Raw genomic sequence first — 12,300 nt, forward strand, 5'->3', positions numbered from 1 at the left:
AAAACCTTGGTATGGACTCCTGTGTGTGCAAATCTTAGAGGAGACTGGGGCTGATATACTGACCTATCCCTGCTACCACCATGAAAGGCTGCTGTAGAAGATCAGCAAGAAGTTTGTCCTCCTATTATTGCTATTGATTGTTTTGGAGTATCTTGTGACCCTAAACCCCTCTCCTGGTAAAGTTTTTATAGGCAATAAATCAAAAAAAGACATCCCCTTGACTGGGTTTTTGGAGGTGGTGTGAATATACTGATTTGTATGGCTTTGTATGGCAGATGAGACCGTATCGGTCTCTTCTGCTATAAATGTTTTCCTCCTGCCTGTCCATAGTTGCCAACTGTCCCGGATTTCCCGGGACATTCCCGGGACTTACACTCCATTCACGAATTTTTTGTGTCCCGGGAAATGTCCCGAAAAATCCGGTTTTTGATTTTTGCCGCCGCCGCCGCTAGAGGTCTGCGGCCGGCGGAGACTTTGTCTCCGCCGGCCGCCATCTTGAAAAAGCTTGAAGACGGCTGGGGGGGGGCTAGAAGGAGCTCCTCCGTCGCCGCCCACCCTCCGCCCCGCCTCACTCCGCCCACCATCCGCCCCGCTCCGCCCCGCCTCACTCCGCCTACCCCCGCCCCTTTCCCTGGCAGCGGGGCCATGCGGGTATTCGAAAAGACCGGCGGACACCTCTGAGGTAGGGGAGGGGGGGCGCACCGCTGTGGGAATTTGTAAGGGGAGCTCCACTGGGGGACACCTGATGTGAGGGGGGGCTCCACTGGGGGACACCTGATGTGAGGGGGGGCTCCACTGGGGGACACCTGATGTGAGGGGGGGCTCTGCCGGGGACACCTGATGTGAGGGGGGGCTCCACTGGGGGACACCTGATGTGAGGGGGGGCTCTGCCGGGGACACCTGATGTGAGGGGGGGCTCTGCCGGGGACACCTGATGTGAGGGGGGGCTCTGCCGGGGACACCTGATGTGAGGGGGGGCTCTGCCGGGGACACCTGATGTGAGGGGGGGCTCTGCCGGGGACACCTGATGTGAGGGGGGGCTCTGCCGGGGACACCTGATGTGAGGGGGGGGCTCTGCCGGGGACACCTGATGTAAGGGGGGGCTCTGCCAGGGACACCTGATGTGAGGGGGGGCTCTGCCAGGGACACCTGATGTGAGGGGGGGGCTCTGCCAGGGACACCTGATGTGAGGGGGGGGCTCTGCCGGGGACACCTGATGTGAGGGGGGGCTCTGCCAGGGACACCTGATGTGAGGGGGGCTCTGCCAGGGACACCTGATGTGAGGGGGGGGCTCTGCCAGGGACACCTGATGTGAAGGGGGGGGCTCTGCCAGGGACACCTGATGTGAGGGGGGGCCCTGCCAGGGACACCTGATGTGAGGGGGGGGGCTCTGCCAGGGACACCTGATGCGAGGGGGAGCTCTGCCGGGGACACCTGATGCGAGGACGGACTCTGCCGGGGACACCTGATGCGAGGACGGACTCTGCCGGGGGCACCTGATGCGAGGACGGACTCTGCCGGGGGCACCTGATGCGAGGACGGACTCTGCCGGGGGCACCTGATGCGAGGACGGACTCTGCCGGGGGCACCTGATGCGAGGACGGACTCTGCCGGGGGCAGGCGACGTGGCTAGTGACACGCTCAGGGCTCCCACTGATTCTGCATTATGGTGAGTTGAATTATTTAATTTTATATTACAATGTAATAATAGAAATACTGCACTTCAATCATCCTGACACCATAACAATCATGGTGCCGGGATGATTGAAGTGCTAACACCAGGTGTTTGGAGTATCTTCATCTGCTGATTGTTAAACTTTCTAGAATACACATATTTTTATTGTGTAGGATCTGGGGCTGCTGTCCCGTCATTCCCCTCTCCCCCTCTCCCCCTTTCCCCCTCTCTCCCTCTCTCCCTCTCCCCCTTTCTCTCTCCCCCTCTCCCCCTTTCCCTCTCCCCCTCTCCCCCTTTCCCTCTCCATCCCTCATTCATCTCAGACTCTAACCACACCCTCTTGAGCCACGCCCATTTAAGCCACGCCCACTATGACGCGTAAACCACGCCCATTTTTCGCCGCGCCACGCTTCGCACGCCGCACTTGTGTTTTTTTTTTGCTAAGCCACGCCTACAAACAAATGCCCCGCCACCTAATTATTGTACGGCTCCGCCTACAGCCACAAAAGTGTCCCACATTTTTTTTTTACAATGTTGGCAACTATGCAAGTCCCGCCTGTCAAAACGATTGTTTGCTAGTTTCCTAGTATCCTAGCAACCAATAAGGTGCTTGGAGGACTCCATTCATAGGAGGAAGTTGTCCTCCTTCAGAGCTCCTACCCCTCACGTGACGTACTTCCTGCCTTCTTACTGACTACGGAAGGGGCAGGAGGGAGGGGACTTGGTGTGTGGACCAGCCGGGAGTATGAGGGGACCTGTGTGGATCGGGACATTGCTGATGATGTGAGTGAGGGTCCTGAGGGGGAAGGGTCTGCCCTGTACACAGAGGAGGGGGGAGGGGACAGGGATCACACTGAATCAGTGTACATAGCCCCCAACTGTCCCGGATTTCGAGGGACTGTCCCTCATTTGGAGCAATGACCCTCTTTCCTCCTCATTTGTCCCTCATTTTGCTCTGATCCATAAAGTTGTATATAAAATGCACTATTTACCTTTCAAAAAGTGTTTCCCAGGGCTAAACCTTTCATCCAATTTCTACATTTCTGCATTTGTAAATTCCAAAGGCCAGTATAAAGGAATAATGGGGGTAAAAAAGCACTTGTGGGTTTAACCAATCATTTGTTTTTGTACAATTCTCCTTTAACCACTTCAATACCGGGCACTTAGACACCTTCCTGCCCAGGCCAATTTTCAGCTTTCAGCGCTGTCGCAATTTGAATGACAATTGCGCGGTCATGTAACACTGTACCCAAACGAATTTTTTATCATTTTGTTCCCACAAATAGAGCTTTCTTTTGGTGGTATTTGATCACCTCTGCGGTTTTTATTTTTTGCGCAACAAATAAAAAAATACCGAAAATTTTGAAAAAAAACAAGTTTCTCTTTGTTTCTGTTAAAAATTTTTGTAAATAAGTAGGTTTTCTTCTTCAATGACAGGCACTGATATGGCTGCACTGACGGGCACTGATGAGCACCGATGAGGTGGCACCAATGAGGTGGCACTGATGATGGGCACCGATAGGTGGCACTGATGGGCACTGATAGGTGGCACTGGTATGCGGCACTGATGGGCACTCATAGGTGGCACCGATGGGCACTCATAGGCGGCACTGAAGGGCACTCGTAGGTGGCATTTATGGGCACTCGTAGGTGGCATTGATGGGTAGTTATGGGTGGCACTGATAGTTGGCACAGATGGGCACGGATGGGCACTGATAGGTGGGCACTGATGGGCACAGATGGGCACTGACAGGTGGCACCGATGGACACTGATGGGTGGCACTGATGACACTGATTGTTTGCAGTGATGCCCCTAAGGGTGGCATTGCTGGGCATCACTGCAACATAATGGTGCCAATCAGTGCCCATTTGCGGGCACTGATTGGCACAGATTGGGCACTGACTGGGCACATGTGGATGGCCATGGGGTACATACCTGGCCATCCACATGTTGCCTCTTCCCTGGTGGTCCTAGTGGCGATCCCTGGTGGTCCACTGTGGTGATCTGAGGGGGGGCTGCGCTGATAAACAATCAGCACAGCCCCCCCTGCCAGGAGAGCCGCCGATCGGCTCTCCTCTACTCGCGTCTGTCAGACGCGAGTGAGGAAGAGCCGATCAACGGCTCTTCCTATTGACATCGTGATCAGCCGTGATTGGACACGGCTGATCACATGGTAAAGAGCCTCCGCCGGAGGCTCTTTACCAAGATTGGTGTAGCAGTGTGTCAGACTGACACACCGATCCACCGATCGCCGCGATGCGCCCCCCTGCGGGCGCGCGGCGGCATGTTATCCTGCTGGATGTCATAGGATGCCCAGTCAGGATAACTGAACCACCGCCCGGCCGTAATCTGCTATGGGCCAGGCGGAAAGTGGTTAAGAGAGGCGTGGCAAGGGGTGTGTCCTATGCCTGCATACATTTGATGATAGGTGTCCCACATTCCCATCTCAGAAAGTTGCGAGGTATGGGTGTATTCTAGAGGGGGGAGAGAGGACATTCTCCCCCCGGGTCCTAGAACTGTACACTGTCTGCAACATCTCCCCATCTACAGAGATTGGGGGGGGGCATCCATCACCACACCATACACAGTACCTGTATCATGTCTGCAGTCTCTGACCATCTATTGTATCATGTCTGCAGTCTCTGACCGTCTACTGTATCATGTCTGCAGTCTCTGACCATCTCTTGTATCATGTCTGCAGTCTCTGACCATCTCTTGTATCATGTCTGCAGTCTCTGACCATCTCTTGTATCATGTCTGCAGTCTCTGACCATCTCTTGTATCATGTCTGCAGTCTCTGACCGTCTACTGTATCATATCTGCAGTCTCTGACCATCTATTGTATCATGTCTGCAGTCTCTGACCATCTCTTGTATCATGTCTGCAGTCGCTGACCATCTCTTGTATCATGTCTGCAGTCGCTGACCATCTCCTGTATCATGTCTGCAGTCTCTGACCATCTCCTGTATCATGTCTGCAGTCTCTGACCATCTCTTGTATCATGTCTGTAGTCTCTGACCATCTCCTGTACCTTGTCTGCAGTCTCTGACCATCTCCTGTATCATGTCTGCAGTCTCTGACCGTCTACTGTATCATGTCTGCAGTCTCTGACCATCTATTGTATTATGTCTGCAGTCTCTAACCATCTCCTGTACCTTGTCTGCAGTCTCTGACCATCTCTTGTATCATGTCTGCAGTCTCTGACCATCTCCTGTATCATGTCTGCAGTCTCTGACCATCTCCTGTATCATGTCTGCAGTCTCTGACCATCTCTTGTATCATGTCTGCAGTCTATGACCATCTCCTGTGCCATGTCTGCTGTCTCTGACCATGTCCTGTATCATGTCTGCAGTCTCTGACCATCTCTTTTATCATGTCTGTAGTCTCTGACCATCTCTTGTATTATGTCTGCAGTCTCTAACCATCTCCTGTACCTTGTCTGCAGTCTCTGACCATCTCTTGTATCATGTCTGCAGTCTCTGACCATCTCCTGTATCATGTCTGCAGTCTCTGACCATCTCCTGTATCATGTCTGCAGTCTCTGACATCTCTTGTACCTTGTCTGCAGTCTCTGACCATCTCTTGTATCATGTCTGCAGTCTCTGACCATCTCCTGTATCATGTCTGCAGTCTCTGACCATCTCTTGTATTATGTCTGCAGTCTCTGACCATCTCTTGTATCATGTCTGCAGTCTCTGACCATCTCCTGTATCATGTCTGCAGTCTCTGACCATCTCTTGTATCATGTCTGCAGTCTCTGACCATCTCTTGTATCATGTCTGCAGTCTATAACCATCTCCTGTGCCATGTCTGCTGTCTCTGATCATGTCTGCAGTCTCTGACCATCTCTTGTATCATGTCCCCAGTCTCTGACCATCTCCTGTATCATGTCTGCTGTCTCTGACCATCTCCTGTATCATGTCTGCAGTCTCTGACCATCTCTTGTATCATGTCCCCAGTCTCTGACCATCTCCTGTATCATGTCTGCAGTCTCTGACCATCTCTTGTATTGTCCCCAGTCTCTGACCATCTCCTGTATCATGTCTGCAGTCTCTGACCATCTCTTGTATCATGTCCCCAGTCTCTGACCATCTCCTGTATCATGTCTGCAGTCTCTGACCATCTCTTGTATCGTCCCCAGTCTCTGACCATCTCCTGTATCATGTCCCCAGTCTCTGACTATCTCCTGTATCATGTCTGCAGTCTCTGACCATCTCCTGTATCATGTCTGCAGTCTCTGACCATCTCTTGTATCATGTCTGCAGTCTCTGACCATCTCTTGTATCATGTCTGCAGTCTCTGACCATCTCTTGTATCATGTCCCCAGTCTCTGACCATCTCCTGTATCATTTCTGCAGACCCTGGAAGGAGCCTACAGAAGAGTCAAGAGAGGAAGTGCTGCCAGGACGGGCGTCTTGGGAGGAGTCAGAAGTTTGTGGACTGTGGGGAGGAGACCATTGGATGAAACCAGAACCACCAAGCTGGAGCCCAGAGAGGACCGTCTGGCTTAGCCCTGCATGGTGCACCTGAGAGGAGGTCAGTGACAGCGCTACAAGACCAGTCTGGGGGGAGGGGTGGCACTGATGTAAGGGGGAGTGAATACAGTAAGGTAGGGGGCACTGATATAAAGGTTCCCCCTTATATTAGTAACCCCCCCCCTTACCTTAGTGCATTCACTCTGCAGAGGTGTTCTGTGGTCACCAGAGTCCCCCCCACATTAGAGTTCCCATTATAAATGTAAGTTGGAACTCTGTGGTCAATAATGTAAAGGGGAAGTCAGTGGACTCTGATATAAGGTGATCTCTGGAGCCCCCCTTACATCAGAGTTTTCCTTTACACCAAAGTTTGCAGCATTCGCCCTTACATCACAGTTCCCCTTGTACTGTAACGGGGAACTCTGTGCTGGCTGGGTTATAATAACCTGACCTTCATGTAAATAGGGAAATGATACTGACACCAAAGATGGGGCACTATTCCTCCCACTGATACCAATGATGGGGCACTATTCCTCCCACTGACACCAATGATGGGGCACTATTCCTCCCACCGATACCAATGATGGGGCACTATTCCTCTGACTGATACCAATGATGGGGCACTATTGCTCCCACTGATACCAATGATGGGGCACTATTCCTCCCACTGATGCCAATGATGGGGCACTATTCCTCCCACCGATGCCAATGATGGGGCACTATTCTTCCGACTGATACCAATGATGGGGCCCTATTCCTCCCACTGACACCAATGATGGGGCACTATTGCTCCCTCTGACACCAATGATGGGGCAATATTTCCCACACTGACACCAATGATGGGGCACTATTCCTCCCACTGACACCAATGATGGGGCACTATTCCTCCCACTGACACCAATGATGGGGCACTATTGCTCCCTCTGACACCAATGATGGGGCACTATTGCTCCCACTGATGCCAGTGATGGGGCACTATTCCTCCCACCGATACCAATGATGGGGCACTATTCCTGCGACTGATACCAATGATGGGGCACTATTGCTCCCTCTGACACCAATGATGGGGCAATATTTCCCACACTGACACCAATGAAGGGGCACTATTCCTCCCACTGACACCAATGATGGGGCAATATTTCCCACACTGACACCAATGATGGGGCACTATTCCTCCCACTGACACCAGTGATGGGGCAATATTTCCCACACTGACACCAATGATGGGGCACTATTCCTCCCGCTGATACCAATGATGGGGCACTATTCCTCCCGCTGATACCAATGATGGGGCACTATTCCTCCCACTGATACCAATGATGGGGCACTATTCCTTCCCCTCCCACTATCCCCCCTATAGGAGACCCCTTCCTTATTGGATTATCAAAAATCGCTATAGTTGATATTGTTATTACAATGCTGATATTATAATGTGAAATATATGCTGTGGCCACTCAAATGTCGGTCAGTTCATCAGAAACTGGTCAACTGGAAATCGGAAAAATTGGAAGAAGTGTGTATATATATATATATATATATATATATATATATATATATATAATGTTTGGGGGGGTCTAAGTAATTTTCTAGCAAAAATACAGATTTTTACTTGTAAACAAAAAGTGCCATAAAAGGAACTTCAATTCTATAAATTACAGGAGGATATCCAATCCTATCACTGGGACCCCCATGGACAGAGGCGGCTCTAGGCTTTGTGAGGCCTTAGGCAAAACTTATACATGAGGCCCCACTAGGGTGCCCACGTGTCCCGGATTGCCCGGGACATTCCCGCAATTGGCAGGTCTGTCCCGGGCACCTTCACTCCGGGACAATACAGTGTCCCGGAATGGAATTGACAGAGCGAGCAAACCCCGCTACAGCGCTGGTGCTCGCTCTGCCTCCAGCTCCACCTGATACTCCGCTCACTGGTTGCTATAGCCGCCTGGCGGCTAGCAACCAGTGACCTCACAGCGCGACCCTGCCCAGCATGCAAAGCGGAGGAGAAGTTAACTTTCTCCTCCTCCGCGCCGAACGCTCTCCACAATGCCCGTCGAGGCTGTCAGCGGGGGCAGCCCCAAAGACACGAATCAGCTGTTACCACCTCCGCAGCTCTGCTGGATGTCTCCCTGCCCTGTACCGCAGAGCAGACCGAAGCCGCCTCCTCCTCGGCTATTTACAAGTACACGGAGAGGGAAGAGGGACGCCGCTATACATTCCTGGCGCTGATCTGAGGTTTGTTCTAAGCTTATATTATGTGGATGTAGATAGACAGAGGAGGGACAGAGACAGTGATCAGGAAAAGGGTAAAAAGTGCCCCCCCAGCATGTTTCTGACACCCACCTTTCCACTAGCACAAGTGTAAGAGGGGGTCTGTACTGTGGGGGGTTCTCTACTTAGTGGGGGTCTGTACTGTACTACTGTGGGGGGTCTGTACTTAGTGGGGGGTTCTGTACTTAGGGGGGTCTATACTGATGGAGAAGGGGTCTGTATTTAGTACTGAGGTGGGGGAAGTCTGTGCTGAGGTGGGGAATCTATACTTGATGGAGGGGGGTCTTTACTGAGGGAGTATATACTTAGTGGAGAGGGGGGTTCGTACTGAGGGAGGGGGTTTATAGTTAGTGGGGGGGTCCATACTAAGGGAGGGGGCCTATAGTTAGTGGAGGGGGGTCCGTACTGAGGGAGGGGGCCTATGCTTAGTGGAGAAGGGGGTCCGTACTAAGGGAGGGGGCCTATAATTAGTGGAGGGGGGTCCGTACTGAGGGATTGAATTGTACAGTGTACAATGAAATGGCAATTCACCCATGGCCAGTCCTCAATAGGGGTGCAACGGATCGTCACCGATCCGTGATCCGAACGGGCCAGGCTGTTCGGATCGGCACACCCGCGATCCGCGGTGCGCTCCGCGGCCTCGGGTTTTAGGAAAAGCCGCGGCTTTGGCCTAGCTCCGGAGCCGCGGCCATCTTGGTACACCCGGCAGCGCTCAGCTGCGTGTTGACGTCATCACCCCGCCCTCAACTCGTGGGTCCGGCGGCTGGCTTGGCGGCTTCTCTTAACATTAAGGTAAGACTAACAGCACTGTAATGTATACAGTGGGAAGTCTGTGGATATTACATTGAGGACATGTGGACTGGCTTACATTGAGGACGTGTGGATATTACAGTGGGGGACATGTGGACTGGCTATATTACAGTGGGGGACATGTGGCTATATTACAGTGGGGGACATGTGGCTGTATTACAGTGGGGGACATGTGGCTGTATTACAGTGGGGGACATGTGGCTGTATTACAGTGGGGGACATGTGGACTGGCTATATTACAGTGGGGGACATGTGGCTTTATTACAGTGGGGGACATGTGGCTGAATTACAGTGGGGGGCATGTGGCTGTATTACAGTGGGGGGCATGTGGCTGTATTACAGTGGGGGGCATGTGGCTGTATTACAGTGGGGGGCATGTGGCTGTATTACAGTGGGGGGCATGTGGCTGAATTACAGTGGGGGGCATGTGGCTGTATTACAGTGGGGGGCATGTGGCTGAATTACAGTGGGGGACATGTGGCTGAATTACAGTGGGGGACATGTGGCTGTATTACAGTGGGGGACATGTGGCTGTATTACAGTGGGGGGACATGTGGCTGTATTACAGTGGGGGACATGTGGACTGGCTATATTACAGTGGGGGACATGTGGCTGTATTACAGTGGGGGGCATGTGGCTGTATTACAGTGGGGGGCATGTGGCTGTATTACAGTGGGGGGCATGTGGCTGTATTACAGTGGGGGACATGTGGCTTTATTACAGTGGGGGACATGTGGCTGAATTACAGTGGGGGACATGTGGCTGTATTACAGTGGGGGACATGTGGCTGTATTACAGTGGGGGGACATGTGGCTGTATTACAGTGGGGGGACATGTGGCTGCATTACAGTGGGGGGACATGTGGACTGGCTGTATTACAGTGGGGGGGACATGTGGCTGTATTACAGTGGGGGGCATGTGGCTGTATTACAGTGGGGGGCATGTGGCTGTATTACAGTGGGGGGCATGTGGCTGTATTACAGTGGGGGACATGTGGACTGGCTATATTACAGTGGGGGACATGTGGCTATATTACAGTGGGGGACATGTGGCTATATTACAGTGGGGGACATGTGGCTGTATTACAGTGGGGGACATGTGGCTGTATTACAGTGGGGGACATGTGGACTGGCTATATTACAGTGTGGGACATGTGACTGAATTACAGTGGGGGACATGTGGCTATATTACAGTGGGGGACATGTGGCTGTATTACAGTGGGGGACATGTGGCTGTATTACAGTGGGGGACATGTGGCTGTATTACAGTGGGGGACATGTGGCTGTATTACAGTGGGGAACATCTGGCTGTATTACAGTGGGGGACATGTGGACTGGCTATATTACAGTGGGGGACATGTGGCTATATTACAGTGGGGGACATGTGGCTGTATTACAGTGGGGGACATGTGGCTGTATTACAGTGGGGGACATGTGGCTGTATTACAGTGGGGGACATGTGGACTGGCTATATTACAGTGGGAGACATGTGGCTGTATTACAGTGGGGGACATTTGGCTGTATTACAGTGGGGAACATCTGGCTGTATTACAGTGGGGAACATGTGGACTGGCTATATTACAGTGGGGGACATGTGGCTATATTACAGTGGGGGACATGTGGCTGTATTACAGTGGGGGACATGTGGCTGTATTACAGTGGGGGACATGTGGCTGTATTACAGTGGGGGACATGTGGCTGTATTACAGTGGGGGACATGTGGACTGGCTATATTACAGTGGGGGACATGTGGCTATATTACAGTGGGGGACATGTGGCTATATTACAGTGGGGGACATGTGGCTGTATTACAGTGGGGGACATGTGGCTGTATTACAGTGGGGGACATGTGGACTGGCTATATTACAGTGGGGGACATGTGGACTGGCTATATTACAGTGGGGGACATGTGGCTATATTACAGTGGGGGACATGTGGCTGTATTACAGTGGGGGACATGTGGACTGGCTATATTACAGTGGGGGACATGTGGACTGGCTATATTACAGTGGGGGACATGTGGCTATATTACAGTGGGGGACATGTGGCTGTATTACAGTGGGGGACATGTGGCTGTATTACAGTGGGGGACATGTGGCTGTATTACAGTGGGGGACATGTGGCTGTATTACAGTGGGGGGCATGTGGCTGTATTACAGTGGGGGACATGTGGCTGTATTACAGTGGGGGACATGTGGCTGTATTACAGTGGGGGACATGTGGCTGTATTACAGTGGGGGACATGTGGCTGTATTACAGTGGGGGACATGTGGACTGGCTATATTACAGTGGGAGACATGTGGCTGTATTACAGTGGGGGACATTTGGCTGTATTACAGTGGGGAACATCTGGCTGTATTACAGTGGGGGACATGTGGACTGGCTATATTACAGTGGGGGACATGTGGCTGTATTACAGTGGGGGACATGTGGCTGTATTACAGTGGGGGACATGTGGCTGTATTACAGTGGGGGACATGTGGCTGTATTACAGTGGGGGACATGTGGACTGGCTATATTACAGTGGGGGACATGTGGCTATATTACAGTGGGGGACATGTGGCTATATTACAGTGGGGGACATGTGGCTGTATTACAGTGGGGGACATGTGGCTGTATTACAGTGGGGGACATGTGGCTGTATTACAGTGGGGGACATGTGGACTGGCTATATTACAGTGGGGGACATGTGGACTGGCTATATTACAGTGGGGGACATGTGGCTATATTACAGTGGGGGACATGTGGCTGTATTACAGTGGGGGACATGTGGCTGTATTACAGTGGGGGACATGTGGCTGTATTACAGTGGGGGACATGTGGCTGTATTACAGTGGGGGACATGTGGCTGTATTACAGTGGGGGACGTTAAATGTGAAAATCAGAGGTGTTCTGTCACATTAGCAACCGTGTAAGGTCAGCAGGTTTGCTGTTGCTTTTACAATCTAACATCTAAACAGTCTGTCCGATCTACAAATACTGTATTTATGCATATAAGCTCCATTTTGTGTTGAAAATAGCTTTTAAATCTAAAACTCCGGTGGGTGTAACAAGATTTGTGTGGTTTTTTTT

The 12,300-nt window shown here is 51.9% G+C and overlaps 1 long non-coding RNA gene across 1 annotated transcript in view; it reads left to right on the plus strand.

Annotated features, from left to right (window-relative positions):
* The window catches only part of LOC141117230 (uncharacterized), a 38,873-nt gene that overhangs the window by 18,297 nt on the left and 8,276 nt on the right, over positions 1–12,300 (plus strand). Inside the window, exon 2 of the long non-coding RNA XR_012237121.1 lies at positions 6,035–6,212. This is a non-coding gene — a long non-coding RNA (uncharacterized lncRNA). The remainder of the gene's footprint in view (positions 1–6,034; positions 6,213–12,300) is intronic.

Source organism: Aquarana catesbeiana, linkage group LG13 (genome assembly GCF_042186555.1).
Source record: "Aquarana catesbeiana isolate 2022-GZ linkage group LG13, ASM4218655v1, whole genome shotgun sequence".
Taxonomy (NCBI): domain Eukaryota; kingdom Metazoa; phylum Chordata; class Amphibia; order Anura; family Ranidae; genus Aquarana; species Aquarana catesbeiana.